Here is a 14,734-nt window from a genome sequence, read left to right as displayed (position 1 = left end):
TTTTCTAGTCTCTCCTTGAGCTTTTACATAGATGTTGGAACGTCCGGATTTTTTTCCCCATGTTCCTCAGTGTCTCTTCCTCACTTTATGAAGTCTCGTTTCTGTTTTATACTTTGACAGAATCCCTTGGCTGGATCTTCAACTCACATATTCATTCTTTAGCTGTGGCCATCCTGCTACTGATTTTTTTTTTTTAAACACTGCAGCTGGTGTTATTCTCCGAGGAGCCTCTTTTCATATGAGGCAAATACAGACATTCAGAAAAAGAATTAAACTCCCATGTGCCATGGAACAATGTTTTCCCATGCAGAATCCTGCTGCTGGTCCCAGGAGAGAGGGACAAGAATTAGAGGTTTGTATCCACCATCTTCAGGCTGCAGAGGTAACTGTGTGATGACTGGAGGTGGTTAAACCAATGGCACGTGGATCCTCTTTGCTGCAGTAACAGATGACCCCCAGTCCTCTGTGGTTTGCAACAGCAAAGGTTCATTTCTGTCCCCTGTGGCTCTGCTGGACTCTGCTCCGTAAGTCTTCTTTATTTGGGATACAGGCTGAAGGAGCAGCCCTTATTTTCAACATGCTGTTCTCATGGCAAAAGGCTTCTCTTTAAATGTGGAAGGAGTCATATCCATTTCCAGTCTATTGGCCAAAGCAAGTTACACGGCCAAGCCTTAGGTCAAGAGCACAGGGCTGTATATTTCTCCTCTCAGAGGAGTGACTAAGTCTATGGAAATGGACAGGAAGGGCAATTCTTTCATAGGAAGGGAGAGTGAAGAGTTGAGACCAGTATTATGATCTACCCACCACCGCAGTTCTATATTCCTGGAGCCTAAGAAACATCAAACTACTTCCCATCCTTAGGAGAAGGAAGGATTGAGAAAGCAAATGTATAGAATACTGTTATAGTCTCTCTCTCGCTCTCTTTTTTTAATTTGGTGAGGGGGGTAATTAGGTTTATGTATTTATTTTTTAATGGAGGTACTGGGAATTGAACCCAGGACTTCGTGCATGCTAAGCACCTGCTCTACCACTGAGCTGTACCCTCTCCCCTCCCTGCCCAGAATACTGTCATAGTCTCTTAAAACAAGAATAGAAAAGTCAAGAACACAGGATGTGGGTAGACTTAACACCTCTTCCTCCATTTTTCTCTTTGGGTTTTGTTTTTTTTTTAACTTTTGAAGTATAGTCAGTTACAATGTGTCAGTTTCTGGTGTACAGCACAATGTCCCAGTTATGCATATACATACATAGATTCCTTTTCATGTTCTTTTTCATTACATTCATCTCTTTAGAAGTTAAGAAGGCGTGGACGGCAAAGTCACAGCTGTCAAAGAGTGTGGCCTTTCTGCTATTGATTTTTTTTTCTGCTATTGATTTTTAATCTCAACAGTTCGACTTTTTAACTTCCTAGTTCTCAAATTGCTTCATTTAATAACTTCCAGTTTGTATTTGTTCTCACTGGAAGTTGGAAGTGGGTGGGATGTGTTGCTGGTGAGGTACCTGGGAAGTCGGAGTACAGAGTGTGATTACTCCGTATTCCCTGTGGATGGCTTCCAGGTGGCCCACCCCTCAGGGTCTTGTTTCCTCCTGAGGGAGAGGAATATATTCCTCTCTCGCTCTGTTCTGGCTGATGTTCTAGCTACAGTTCTCCATTTTAGTCTAATCTAGCATGATATCTTTTAGCAAGTTCTCTCTTTCTATTCTACCAGCCATTCACTTTCTAATTTTGGAGCATAGTTATCAATTTATTTACAATGTATTTCCTATTGTTTCTATGTGTATAGTTTGTAGGAGGGTAGACCCCAGTATCTATAGGTCTACCATCTTGTAATCAGTACTGGATATTTATTCTGTAGCAAATCCCCTTGGAGTGATGACCTAAAAAGATATTTGAAAACAGTCTTGTGATTCTCAATCTATGGATCAAAGAAGCAAAAAGTAGTTTAACCAATATATCCTGCTTTACCAGTTTGTTACAAAATTAGATTACACTCCTGTCAGCATTTAGATTAAGCTATTTTTTACTTCCACCCTGCGTATTAGAATGTGTTCTTTTTCTTCCTCCGAGATCCTTTTTCCATGATGATCGTTAACAGTTCTGTAGTATTTACTTTGGGCCAGACATTCTTCTAAGTGCTTTATATAGATAGTAGCTTGTAGTAACTTCAGACTCCTCAGGGAAGCTTTTTAAGTGTAAGGGGTTAGTGCTTGTTATTATTGTCTTGAGGTGAACAAAATCTAAAAGCCTGCTCATTCTGCCAGATTCCTGGTGTGTGTGTGTGTGTGTGTGTGTGTGTGTGTGTGTGTGTTTTGATTGTTGTTGCTCTTACTCACATATGGGTTGCTGGTGAATTTCAGGCTGCCTAATGATTTTGCTCCTTGTCTACTGATAAATGGCCTGTAGAAAACCTGTCAATGAGAGTATCACAGCCTCTTGGACAGTGGTTGGTTAAGAGGTGGACACATGGCCCAGGGTGGGCTCATCAGAGCCAAAGACACTTATTTTGGGGATTTTAATGGAAATGGAGAGAATGAAGTCTTTGTGTCTCCACCATGGCTCCCAAACCTGTAGACTATAGGTCTGTTGACTGCACTGGCCTCCACTTGGAGAAAACCTGCCAGAGCATAGAGCCAACACAGAGGAAAGGAAAGCCAGTCATGGAGGGAGAGAGAGAGACTGAGTCCTGATGATATTGTTTGAACCCTGTGACCCAGCCACATCTGAGGTCAGACTGCTCCTGACTTTTCAAATTGTAGAAACCAATAAATGTCTTTTTCTTGTTTGAAAAGTACTTTGAATGGACTTTCTGTTATACGTGTACAAAGAATCCTAAATAATGTAGGGGGTAAGGCAGTGATACAGTCTGTAGGCTAGAACACCCGGGCACCTGTGGTCTGGGTCCAAGAGATAGTGACTTAGAACAATGTGCCAGCCCGTGAGTGGCGTTCTCCCCAGGCAGCCTAGGATCTATGTAAGTGAGTTTGGATGTGGATTTCTTGCTCTCTTCCTAGGGTCCTTTTCCAGACGGGACCTTCTCCTCTCAGGGGTGGCGGCCTGGCATCTCCTGTTTTTTTTCCTATTTCTAGAACCTCTTGGGGTGAGTCAGTTAGTTGAAAAGCCACTGCATCTGGGTGTGGGAAGACCCCCCCGTGACTGAGCTTATATTTTCACTTTGACTCATGATTTAATATTTCCTTTTTCCTCTCATGTGTAATTGGAAGTAGAAATTCTCTGTTGTTTTTTTTTTTTTTTTCCTGGAGAACTGCTTTTGGGGGGTGGGGGTGTTGAGTTTTGTTCTGCTGCCTGCTGAGTTTGGGAGGGGTGGCAAGACAGTTCTGTCCACCAGGTCACCTAGAGGAGATACTTTAGGTCTCCTTGATTTAGTGTCTCCCATTCAATTTGCATGCGTTCACAGGTAACATTCCAAGTCTTTCCATCACTAGATAGGGCATCTGTCTACTGGTCAGCTAGTTTATGTTACTTTATAGTAACATTTGTTATCTTTTCCATAGTTCCTGGCACATGGAAGCATTTTTGTGAGGCGCAGCAATACTTAGCCGATATGTTTGAGGTGGGGTGTATTTTAAGTGTGGTCTTCTATATCTCCCTTTCACAAATCCACTCTAAAGCATCCATCTATGAGCAGTTGTGGTCTCCACCTAGCATCCAAAAGTGGCATGTAAAGCTGGTGACATTGTTAAGGTTTTACCAATTCATGTTTCAAAAATGTCAACTCCTGCTCGGGTCAGCATCAGCAAATTTTTTTTTTTTAATTCAGTGATTTATTTTTATAAAAGAATAGTTTTTTTTTTAAGATAAACTTTACATTTTAGAATAGTTTTAGATTTACAGGGAGATTGTGCAAAGAGTACAGAGGTTTTTGTTGTCAAGATTTTGACGTTTGTTGGAAAACTTTTTAATTGGGAGTTCTCTCTTGAGTTATTTGGTGGTGGCTGCGCACTTTTGGATACTGACTAAGCTGACTCTTTCACACGGTGGCTTGATCGCAGTCTCTCTTTCATAATCAGAGTGGATTATATCAAGAAATCCTTATGTTGAAGAATCATTTCCCCCTCATTATATTTGTGCAGATGTGGTCACTTTCTGGTTTCAGGTGGGATACGCCTCTACACAGTTGGTGAATTAACCGATCAACACAAATAGGTCTTTAAGGTTCCGCCTCTCAGTCTTTGAGGGTAATACGAAGGTATACAACTTAGGAATATTACTTTGGAGGATATATACAGACAAAGGGTCGGTGTTAGCAAGGTTTGTGTGTCCATTTTGGGTATCACAATTGGATCTGACTTTCTCAGCCACCTTATACTCAAATGGCCGTATTTTATAACAAAAACATACAATTGAATATTTTATTGTACATTAAAATATTTTCTTCTTTTGTTATTCATCAAGTTATATGATTTGATGATCTTTTTTGTTTTATTGTGAAGTGATTTTTTTCCCTTTTTCAGTTTTATTAGGTAGAATTATTACAGTTTGACCGCATATTATACATTATATTGCATGTAACTACATATATACAATATACTGCATAAATTTTTTTTAGTTTACCTATATGTACTGATCGTTGTTTCTAAGAACAGATTAGAGCTTTAATTTTTATAAACTTACATAGTTATCAAAAGAATAAAGCCAACTACGTAATAAGAATCAACAGAATGTGATAATCCAGTCATAAAGGACAGTCAAATGCAGTTATACATATTCAAGAAATCAGACATCTAAGTTATAAATAATAAGCAGTTCATTTGTGTCCTTCTTTTTCTTTTTTTTTAGATTCCACATATAGGTGATATCATATGGCATTTTTCTTTCTCTTTCTGTTCCACTTGTGAAGTGATTTTAAATCAACTTTAATAAGGTATCATTTATGTACAATAAAATGCATTTATCGTAAATATACATTCCCATGAGTTTCGACCTTATATCTCTGACCATGAAAATATATGCAACATTTTCATTACCCCACAGTGTTCTTTTGTGCCCAACACCAGTCAGCCTCCTTGGCCCCAGGCAACCACTGGTTTGCTTTCTGTCACCATGGGTTGAATTTGTCTTTTCTAGAGTCATATAAATGGTATCATATATACTCTTTTGTTTAGGTGGCTTTTTCTACTCAGCATAATGTCTTTGTGATTTATCTACTTTATTATGGGTATCAGTAGTTCATTCCTTTTTGAAAACTTTGTATTTTGAAATATTTAAAATATTCACAGGAAATTGCAAAGGTCGGACAAAGAAGTCCCATGTGCATCTTAACGTTGACTACAGTACAAGATCGAAACCTGGAAACTGACTCTGGTACCATGGGTGTGTATAGTTCTATGCCATTTTTCATGCGTGCGGATTTGTGTAACCACCGTTACAAGTGAGATGCAAAACAATTCGATTAACTGAAAGATCTCCCTGGTTTCACATTCTCTCTTCTCCCCTCAACATCCCTGACCCTTGGCATTGACTAATTTGTTCTGCATCTCTGTAATTTTGTCATTTCTAGAATATTATGTAAATGGAGTCATAGTATGTGGCCTTTTGTGATTGGCTTTTTTTTTCATTCAGCATGATGTTCTTGCATATAGTGGAATCATGTTTTTTAATCTACTGTGCCAATCCCCTTGGCCTCCTCTGACTCTGGTTGGTGGTGGGAGGGTGGTGGTATCCTGTTATTGCTGGGTGGAGATGGAAGTTTATGATCTCTGTGTGATCTCTCCCCTGACATTTTGGAAGGGAAGCCCCATCAATACCTACTGGGGGTGAAAGTCCTGGATCTCCACCCACTCTTCTCTGAGACCCCCCCAGCAAGGGGCAGTTTAGAGGTGCCTTATTCCAGCCAGGCAAGAATGGAAGTCTGGGCTCCCCGTGTAGCATTTACCGATGGCGTGGTGATGGGGCTATGATTCTTTCCATGGTGTTTGGCTGGGATAGAGTGATTACATCTAGAAGTTTTCTGTCTTGCAGGTTTGCTCCTTTCCTCTTCCTTTTCCCAGAGGGATTTCTTGAGGATTATTTTGTTTGTGCCCACTGGTGTTCCCAGGTTGGCAGCTTCTCCAGCACCCAGATATACAAGGCAAAAAGAAAACCCAGGGAGCTCATTGCCATGTTGTTCCCGAGGTCCTAAGTTCCCTACCTGGTCTACCTTCTTATCTCTACCTTTTAGAGTCTTCTTATGTTTGTTATATATATAATGTCCATAGTTTTTAGCTGTACTTAGGAAGTATAGGAGGAAGTGTATCTATTTCATCTTCACTTCATCCCTTTGCTTTTGTTTCTGTTTTTTTTTGCTGAGTAATGGTCCATTGTGTTGCAGTACCACATTTGTTTGTCTAATTACCTGTTGATGCACATTTGGATTGTTTCCAGTTTTTGGCTTTATGAATAATGCTGCTTTGAATATGATTTACCACTTCTAAGAATATACATCACCAAGTCTTTGTGTGAACACATTTTCATTTTTCTTGGATAAAAACCTAGGGGTGGAATTGCTGAGTCATATGGTAATTATAACTTTATAAGAAACTGTCAAACTGTTTTCCAAAGTAGTTGCACCATTTTACTTTCCCAACACCAGTGCTCTTCATCCTCACCAACACTTGGTATTGACAGTCTTTTAAGTTTTAGTCATTCTCGTTTTAATTTGCTTTTTTCTGGTGACTGATGTTGTTGAACATCCTTTCATGTGTCTATTTGCCATTTGTATATCTTTGGTAATGTGTCTGTTAAAATATTTGGCCTATTTTGTTTTATTGGGTTGTCTGTCTTCTTATTATGGGGTTGTAAAAGTTCTTTGTATATTCTGGATACAAGTCGTTTATTAGATATATGTTTTACAGATATTTTCTACTAGTCTGTGGCTTGTCTCTTCATTGTCTTAACGGTGTCTTTTGAATAAAACAAGTTTTACATTTTGATGAAATCTGATGAAGTCTTATCAATTTTTTTCTTTTGTAGTTGATTTTTTTTTGATCCTACCTAAGAAAACTTTACCCAAGCCAGAATAAAGAAAAAATTCTCCTATATTTATGTCTGAAAGTGTTACAGTTTCAATTTTTATATTGCAGTTTATAATTTATTTTGAGTTATCTTTGTATATGGTATGAGGTAAGGGTTGAGATCCGTTCTTCTGTATATGGATACCCAATTATTTCAGCATCTTTTGTTGAAAAGACTAATCTTTTGTTGAAAAGACTGTCCTAAATTACCTCTGAACCTTTGCTGATCAATTGACCTTATATGTGTGGGTCTATATCTGCACTCTATTCCATTGATTTGTCTACTATGCCAATATCGTACTGCTAATAATATATAATACTGTTTCATATATTAATATATATTAATATGTAATAGTAGAGTAGCTTAGCTTTATAGTTAGCTAGTTCCGTAGTAAGTCTTGAAGGTTCAGGTAGTTTAAGTCCTCCAACTTTGTTCTTATTTTTCCAAATTGTTTTGGATATTCTAGATACTTTACATTTCTATTTTATTTGAGATTCGGTGTGTCCATTTCTACAAAATAGCTGTCTGGTACTGCGTTAATCTATAGATCAATTTAGGGAGAACTGACATCTTTTTTTTTAAACTTCTTTTATTGAGTTATAGTCATTTTACAATGTTGTGTCAAATTCCAGTGTAGAGCACAATTTTTCAGTTATACGTGAACATACATATATTCATTGCCACATTTTTTTTTCGCTGTGAGCTACCACAAGATCTTGTATATATTTCCCTGTGCTATACCGTATAATCTTGTTTATCTATTCTACATATGCTTGTCTAGGAAGAACTGACATCTTAACATCTTAACTATATTGAGTCTTCTGATCTGTGAACATGGTATATACCTCTCCATTTATTTAGGTGTTCTTTAATATTTCTCACAATGTTTGTAGATTTAAATTTTCAGTTTTGGTCATGTCTTGTAATTCTGAGACCAGTTTTCCCTCCTTCCTTCCTCACTTCCTCTGGTCCTCTTTATCTCTGTCTTCCTTGCCTCCTCTCTCCCTTCTCTCCTCCCTTTGTTCATTTATCCCTTCCTTCCTTTTAGTCTTTCATTCTTTTTTCCTTTTTAAATTCAGCCATATAGTACATATTTTGAATCCTGTGGCCATTTCATGAAGTTTATTGAAACTTGAAATCTGTTCTGTAGATAAATACAATTGAGTAACCTTGGAGTAGAGTTAGCTAGAGGTTGCAGCCAAGCACACAGCACTCCTGTGTAGAGAGGCAGTACAGGACAGGCATGAAGAGTACAGGCTATGGATCCAGACCTTCTGTATTTGCAATCCTGGCTTCACCCTTACTAGATGTGTGACTCAGGAAAGTTATTTCATCTTCTTTGTGCTTCAACTTCTTTATTTGTAAAATTATAAAAATTCTGGAGGAGCCAGAGCAGTATAATAAACAGGGGAGAGGAAGGAAGGGAAAAAGAATGAAGAAAATATTTGAAGACGCAGCCCACTACGTCCATTTTCCTTTTTGCAGGGTTTCTGAGTCTCAGTCAAGCCTGAGCAGGGGGAAAGGGTATAAGCTTTGAATTAGATGAAAATGCAAATTTGATAATAGATTAGACTAGACATTTTAATATCTGAAGTTATCATTATTCCAACAACCAAAGTGACACAAAAAGCTATAGAAACTTAAATGCTAATTAAGCAGGTCTATTCAGTTTGTAAAAATTTATTGGACTGTATACACATATGTGTACTTTTCTATATGTACCTTATATTTCAATAAAAATTTAACAGAAAGCCACAGGTTGTAATATAATCAAGAGGTATAGAAGGGAGATATTAAACAGCAAGTCCTAGGACAGTGGAGAGTTAAAAATAAAGAGTTTTTTTTTAATGTGCCTATTGGCCATTTGTATGTCTTCACTGGAGAAATGTTTGGGTCTTTGGCCCATTTTTGGATTGGGTTGTTTGGCTTTTTGTTATTAAGTTGTATGAGCTGTTTATATATTCTGGAAGTTAAGCCCTTGTCAGTTGCATCATTTGCAAATACTTTCTCCCATTCTGTAGGTTGTCTTTTTTGCTTTATTTATGGCTTCTTTTGCTCTGCAAAAGCTTATAAGTTTAATTAGGTCCTATTTGTTTATTTCTATTGCCTCAGTAGACTGCCCTAGGAAAACACTGCTACAATTTGTATTAGAGAATGTTTTGCCTATGTTCTCTTCAGGGAGGTTTATGGTGTCTTGTCTTAAGTTTTTAGGCTATTTTGGGTTTATTTTTGTGTATGGTATGAGGGAGTGTTCTAATTTCATTGAGTTACATGCAGCTGTCAAGCTCTCCCAACACCACTTGGCAAAGAGACCTTTTCTCCATTGTATATTCTTGCCTCCTTTGTCAAAGATTAATTGACAATATCATTAGTTATCAGAGAAATGCAAATCAAAACTACAATAAGGTATCACCTCAACCGGGGGCCATCGTTAGAAAGTCTACAAACAATAAATGCTAGAGAGGGTGTGGAGAATGGGGAACCCTTCTGCAATGTTGGTGGAAATGTAGTTTGGTGCAGCCATTATGGAATATAGTAGGGAGATTCCTTAAAAAACTGAAAATAGATTTACCCTATGATCTAGCAATTCCATTCCTAGACATATACCCAGAGAAAACTAATTCAAAAAGACAATGTGCACTCCATTGTTCATAGCATGGAGATGGTCACTCTAAGTGAAGTAAGACAGAAAGAAAAATACCATATGGTATCACTTATTTGTGGAATCTAAAAAAAAAAAAAAAGAGAGAGAGAGGACACAAATGAACTTATTTACAAAACAGAGACAGAATTGCAGACATAGAAAGCAAACTTATGGTTATTGGGGGGAAAGTGGCGATGGGAAGAGATAAATTGGGAGTTTGGGATTTGTAGTTACTAACTACTATATATAAAATAGATAAACAACAAGGTCCTACTGTACAGCACAGGGAACTATATTCAATACCTTGTAATGGCCTATAATGAAAAAGAGTATGAAAAGGAATATATATATGTAAATGAATCACTATATCACTATGCTATATATATGAAACACAACATTGTAAATCAACTAGACTTCAATTAAACAAAGAGAGATTTTATGATTGTGCCCTACTAAGTTCTGCCCATTCATACCAGTGGCAGGTTGATTATTATCTGACCTTCTGTTGCATCCACAGTCTGGCATAGCCAGGGAAACACTAGGTATGTGTGCCTTGCTGGGAAATTTTATTGTGAAATTAATGGAAAGGGTTTCAAACTGGGGAGTGACATTTTGGGACACTCACTGTAGTTTCTTTTTAAATTTTTAAAATTTATTTAATTTATTTTTTTAAAGCTTTTTTTGGGGGGGGGTAATTAGGTTTAATTATTTAAAATTTTTTTTTGGCAGGGGGAGGTAATTAGGTTTATTTATTTATTTTTTAATAGAGGTACTGGGGATTGAACCCAGGACCTCAGGCATGTGAATCACACTAACCCTACCCCAATTGAGTTTCTGTGTCAATAGATTGGAGGAGACCAGTGGATTGGGCAGGGCAGTCACGAGGCTGTCATGTAAGTTCAGGTTGGATTAGGGCACTGCATGGGGTTGGGGATTAAGATTACCTTGGCACCCCCAGACCCTACATCTCCACTGAGGATCCCTGGACACAATTATCTGCTGGGTATCAACATTTAGATATTAGAAGGCACCTCTGTCTCAACACGTTCAATCTGAACTCATTATCTTCCTCCCCAAACCTGATCCCGTTCCAATGTTCCCAATGTCTGTGAATCAGTTTCTTTGTGTACTAGTTATGCAAGCCAGAATCTCGGAGTCACTTTTACCTCCTCCAACCCTTCTCAAGCCCTGTTGATTTTCTCCCTTAAATGCCTCTCAGATCCTTTATTTTCTCTGCCTCTCCACCATCTTTCCCCCTGTTGAAGCTGTCTGGGCTATTGCAGCAGGATCCTAATATGTCCACCTTTGCCCAACTACTCCGACCTGCATCCGATTCACTCACCACACTAAAGTCGATTGATCTGAATTATTCAGGATTCTCATGGCTGGATCCATTCTGGTGCCTCTAGTTGAATGGCCCCGCTCTCAGCATACAGATGGTATCTGAGGGCATCGGAAGAGATGAACGTGGCCAAGGATGGTTATGTGAAGATGACCGCAGACAGAATCCTGGGGGCACTGGCTGCACCTAGTTGCTAGATCTAGAAATAGCCAGGATGCTTGTGATCCAATCCAGTCTCATCCACCCAAAAGGGAGTGTCCAGAATATTTGGCCAAATCAAGAAGTCTGCCCCTTCTCCACTGTGGTTTTTTTTTTTTTTTTTTCTCCCTCTTTTTCTCCTCTAAGCTTTATTACTGTAAGGCTTAGCGGCTCTGAGTCACCCATGGACTCGCTCATCTATCAGTCTGTTTCCATCCCCAGGTTTCTGGGAATTTGATCTCCCTCTATCCACAGTTGACAAGAAGAGCCAGGTTGACATCCTTTTCCTGGGTGTGGTTGATTGCTTTAGAGATAAGCACCTGACTGGGGCTGACTAATTATTCCCGAGAACTTGGAAGTAAAGGCTGAGACTTCAGCTTGGACTGATGAGATAAGGAGGGGTTCCTGTGTCCCCCGGAAGTGCTCTGGTCCCTGGTTCCAGCCTTGTCTCAGCCTGATTTTGAGGCTCAGCCATCTCTGCTGTTGAGTTCTGTGAGTAACCAAAGGTTTCTTAAAATACAATTTCCTTCACAAATTTAAGCTGGCTTAAGTGGGTTTCTGTTACAGGGACTCAAAATACTCCTTGATGACTCTCAGAGAACACTGTTTAAATTCCTTTTTATATGCGTAAAGACAGCCTGCCGCTAGCCATAAAATTGTTTTTTTCTTCCTGGAGAAAAAACTAGAGATGACAGACTACATATTAAACAAATAACCACAAAGTTCTACTCTCTTTGCAAAAGATAAATGTTGCAACGAAGGAAGAACTTCACTGTTTGCAGAATTCCTACTTGAGCTCTTTGACCATAAGTCCTCTTCAGCTTTGCTTACTTAAATTTTATTGCTATTCAAGAATTAGGGGGGAAGGAGGTTGCCCTTGAACCTGCCTGCTTGTTTTTCCTGAGCCCAAGGTAGGTAGCCCTTCAGGAAGGTGGAGCATCAGAAATCCTCAAAGGTGTGAAAAAAAAATTTATCTCAGCTGTGGAGGGTTAAAACTTGCATGGACATTATTTGAATATCTCTTAGCTGTGATTTAGCTTGGGGATGAAGGGGAGAACGTTAGAAAAGCCTTCCACGTGTGTCTGTCCCTTTCTGCGTCCTGAAATTAAGCCTAGCTTATTGAGATTTTCTTGTTTTTTGGCAAAGACCTAAAGAAACTGGGGTTGGGACTCGTTGTGGGGTTCACTTTCCTGGAGGCTTGCTGGGGCTGAGGAGGTGGTCTTAGAAGGATGGAGGGGCGCTGGTTGGGGGGAGGCTGTTGGAGGGGTGTTGGGGCAGGGGCATGGGGGAGTCTTCCCTGTCTCCCCCTTGCTAGTCTTTCTGCTGTGGGAGGCAGCTGAGTTCCCGTTCTCCTTTTTTATTTGGTGGGGGAGGGGAGTAATTAGGTACTGGGGATCAAACCCAGGACCTCATGCATGCTAGGCAGGCACTCTACCACTGAGCTGCACCCTCTCGCCTTGAGTTCCCTTACACTACAGCCCATAGTTGCTTGGAAGTACAGTTGGGAGAAACTTTGTTAGCTTTTCAATTGTATTCCTCATTTATTTCTTAATGTTCTTGTCCTTTGCATCGGATGGTAGGGTTTTTAAGATTATGCTCTGACGTGGTTTTAGAAAATGTCCACAAAGTCTTTGACATTCTGTCCACTGAAAGGTGGTGGTGGTGGGGTCTATGTTCTTCCCTCGCCTGGAACCTGGGCAGATTTGTAACTCACTTGTAATCAACAGAGTGTGATGGAAATGATGGATATGTGAATTCTGAGACCAGGTCGGAATAAATGCTTGCCCTTCAGCCTTGTTTCTGAAGTCTGAGCCCAGGTGGCAGGGAGAGGCCACGTGTAGGTGCTGTGGTCAGTAGCTCCAGCAGGGGGCTCAGCAGACAGCCCACATCAGACGCCAGAGTGGGGAGTGAAGGCGTCTCCACGTGAGTCCAGCCTCTAGCAGTTGGGCCTTCCAGCCCTGGAGGCTTCCCAACAGAGGCCCCAGAGGTCGTGCAACAGAGACCGGCCTTTTCTGCTGGCCCCATCTGGATTTCTGACCCCCAGAATCTGGGAGCAAATTAAGATGTTTGTTTTAAACCTTTACATTTTGGGTTAACCTGTTCTAAAGCAATAATAATCAGTAAAACACACTCCTCAGCTGAGCCTCCCACCCGTCTCTGTTCAATTAGAAGCTCGGAGGGCAGTAACTGAGAACTCATGATCCCCGTGGGCCCACCGGCTCCCAAGAAGGAAAAAAAATGGAGGAGCCGAGTCAAGGTTTCCTTTTTATTCTTCCCCTAATTACCAGTGAGATTTCTCATTGCCCCAAGACCTGGACCTTTACATGGATGAAGCTTCCTCATCAAAGAAACATCAGGAGAAGGGACAAGTGTTCACCTCTTTCAAGAGGGTATTTTAAAGGGCTTATTCTACATCTTTCCTCCCCCTCGAACTATTTCAGTTTACTCTTTTTTTTCCTTTCATTTTCTTTTATTGTCATAATATAAATTATAATAAAGTTAAAAGAATAAGTTATAATAAATTTGTTATATAATTTAAAAGTTATAAAACTTAGTTATAATAAAAGAATAAAAATCCTTAGTTATAATAAAAGAATAAAAATCCTTTTATTTGTTTTGTCTCATTTTAGGGTTTCTCTTCAAATGTCTCATGTTCCTTGGCTATCTCTTCCCACATGTGTGCGGAATTACAACTCTGGAAGCTGTGAGTATGCGGGCCTCATACAGGGAAATCGGTACGTGAAAGGGCTCTGTTGTTGGGTTTACCCTCACCTGCTAGTTAGAGCAAGAAGGGCTTTTCTCTGGAGCGGTTTCATTCTGCAGAAAAGGACTGTCCCGTCTCCTGCTTCAGTAGTCTGAGCTGCTCGCAAATCTAGGAGCAGGTTAGGGAAGGACTGAGGTCCCCACCACTTGGTGTCAAGGTTCACTTAATCTCCCTGTGTTCAGTGCCGTACCTCGCCCAACTCCCTCTACTCAGACTGGTCTCCCCAAGCCTGGAACCTCTCATTTCTTCATAAGATGAGCCTCCTGTCTCTCGCAGTGTGGAAGGTGCCAGCCTGCAAATGTGGGATACATGGGGGTTTAGTGGTCTGGTCCCTCAGTAACACACTTCCAAGTACCTCCTCATTTTAGCTTCCTGTCTCACCTACAGTTTTTGTGTTACCTTGAATCTCCAAGGGCTAAACCTTTCCAGGTTCTGTGAGGTTTAATTGGCTCATTTCCCAGTGGGCATCCCTCTTCAAGTTAGGAAGAATAAATTGCCCAAAGTTACACATGGAACTCAGGCTCCACCTCAGGTTTGTCCATCCTCAAAGCTCCATATTTCTTGTTTTATAAAACCAGAATAAAGCCTGATAATCTTAATTTCAGAATATGGATGCAGGATCCCTAAATGTTAACAAACTCAATTTACACAATATGGAAAAATCTATACAAGGCAGGCAACTCAGGTCCTTCAAATGCCCAGAAGAAAAGATGAAGAGAGACCTACCAAGACACTTCATCACGAAATTTCAGAACACTGGGGCGAAGAGATTTA

Source organism: Camelus dromedarius, chromosome 16, assembly GCF_036321535.1.
Source record: "Camelus dromedarius isolate mCamDro1 chromosome 16, mCamDro1.pat, whole genome shotgun sequence".
NCBI lineage: Eukaryota > Metazoa > Chordata > Mammalia > Artiodactyla > Camelidae > Camelus > Camelus dromedarius.
Note: the sequence above shows the minus strand (reverse complement) of the source record.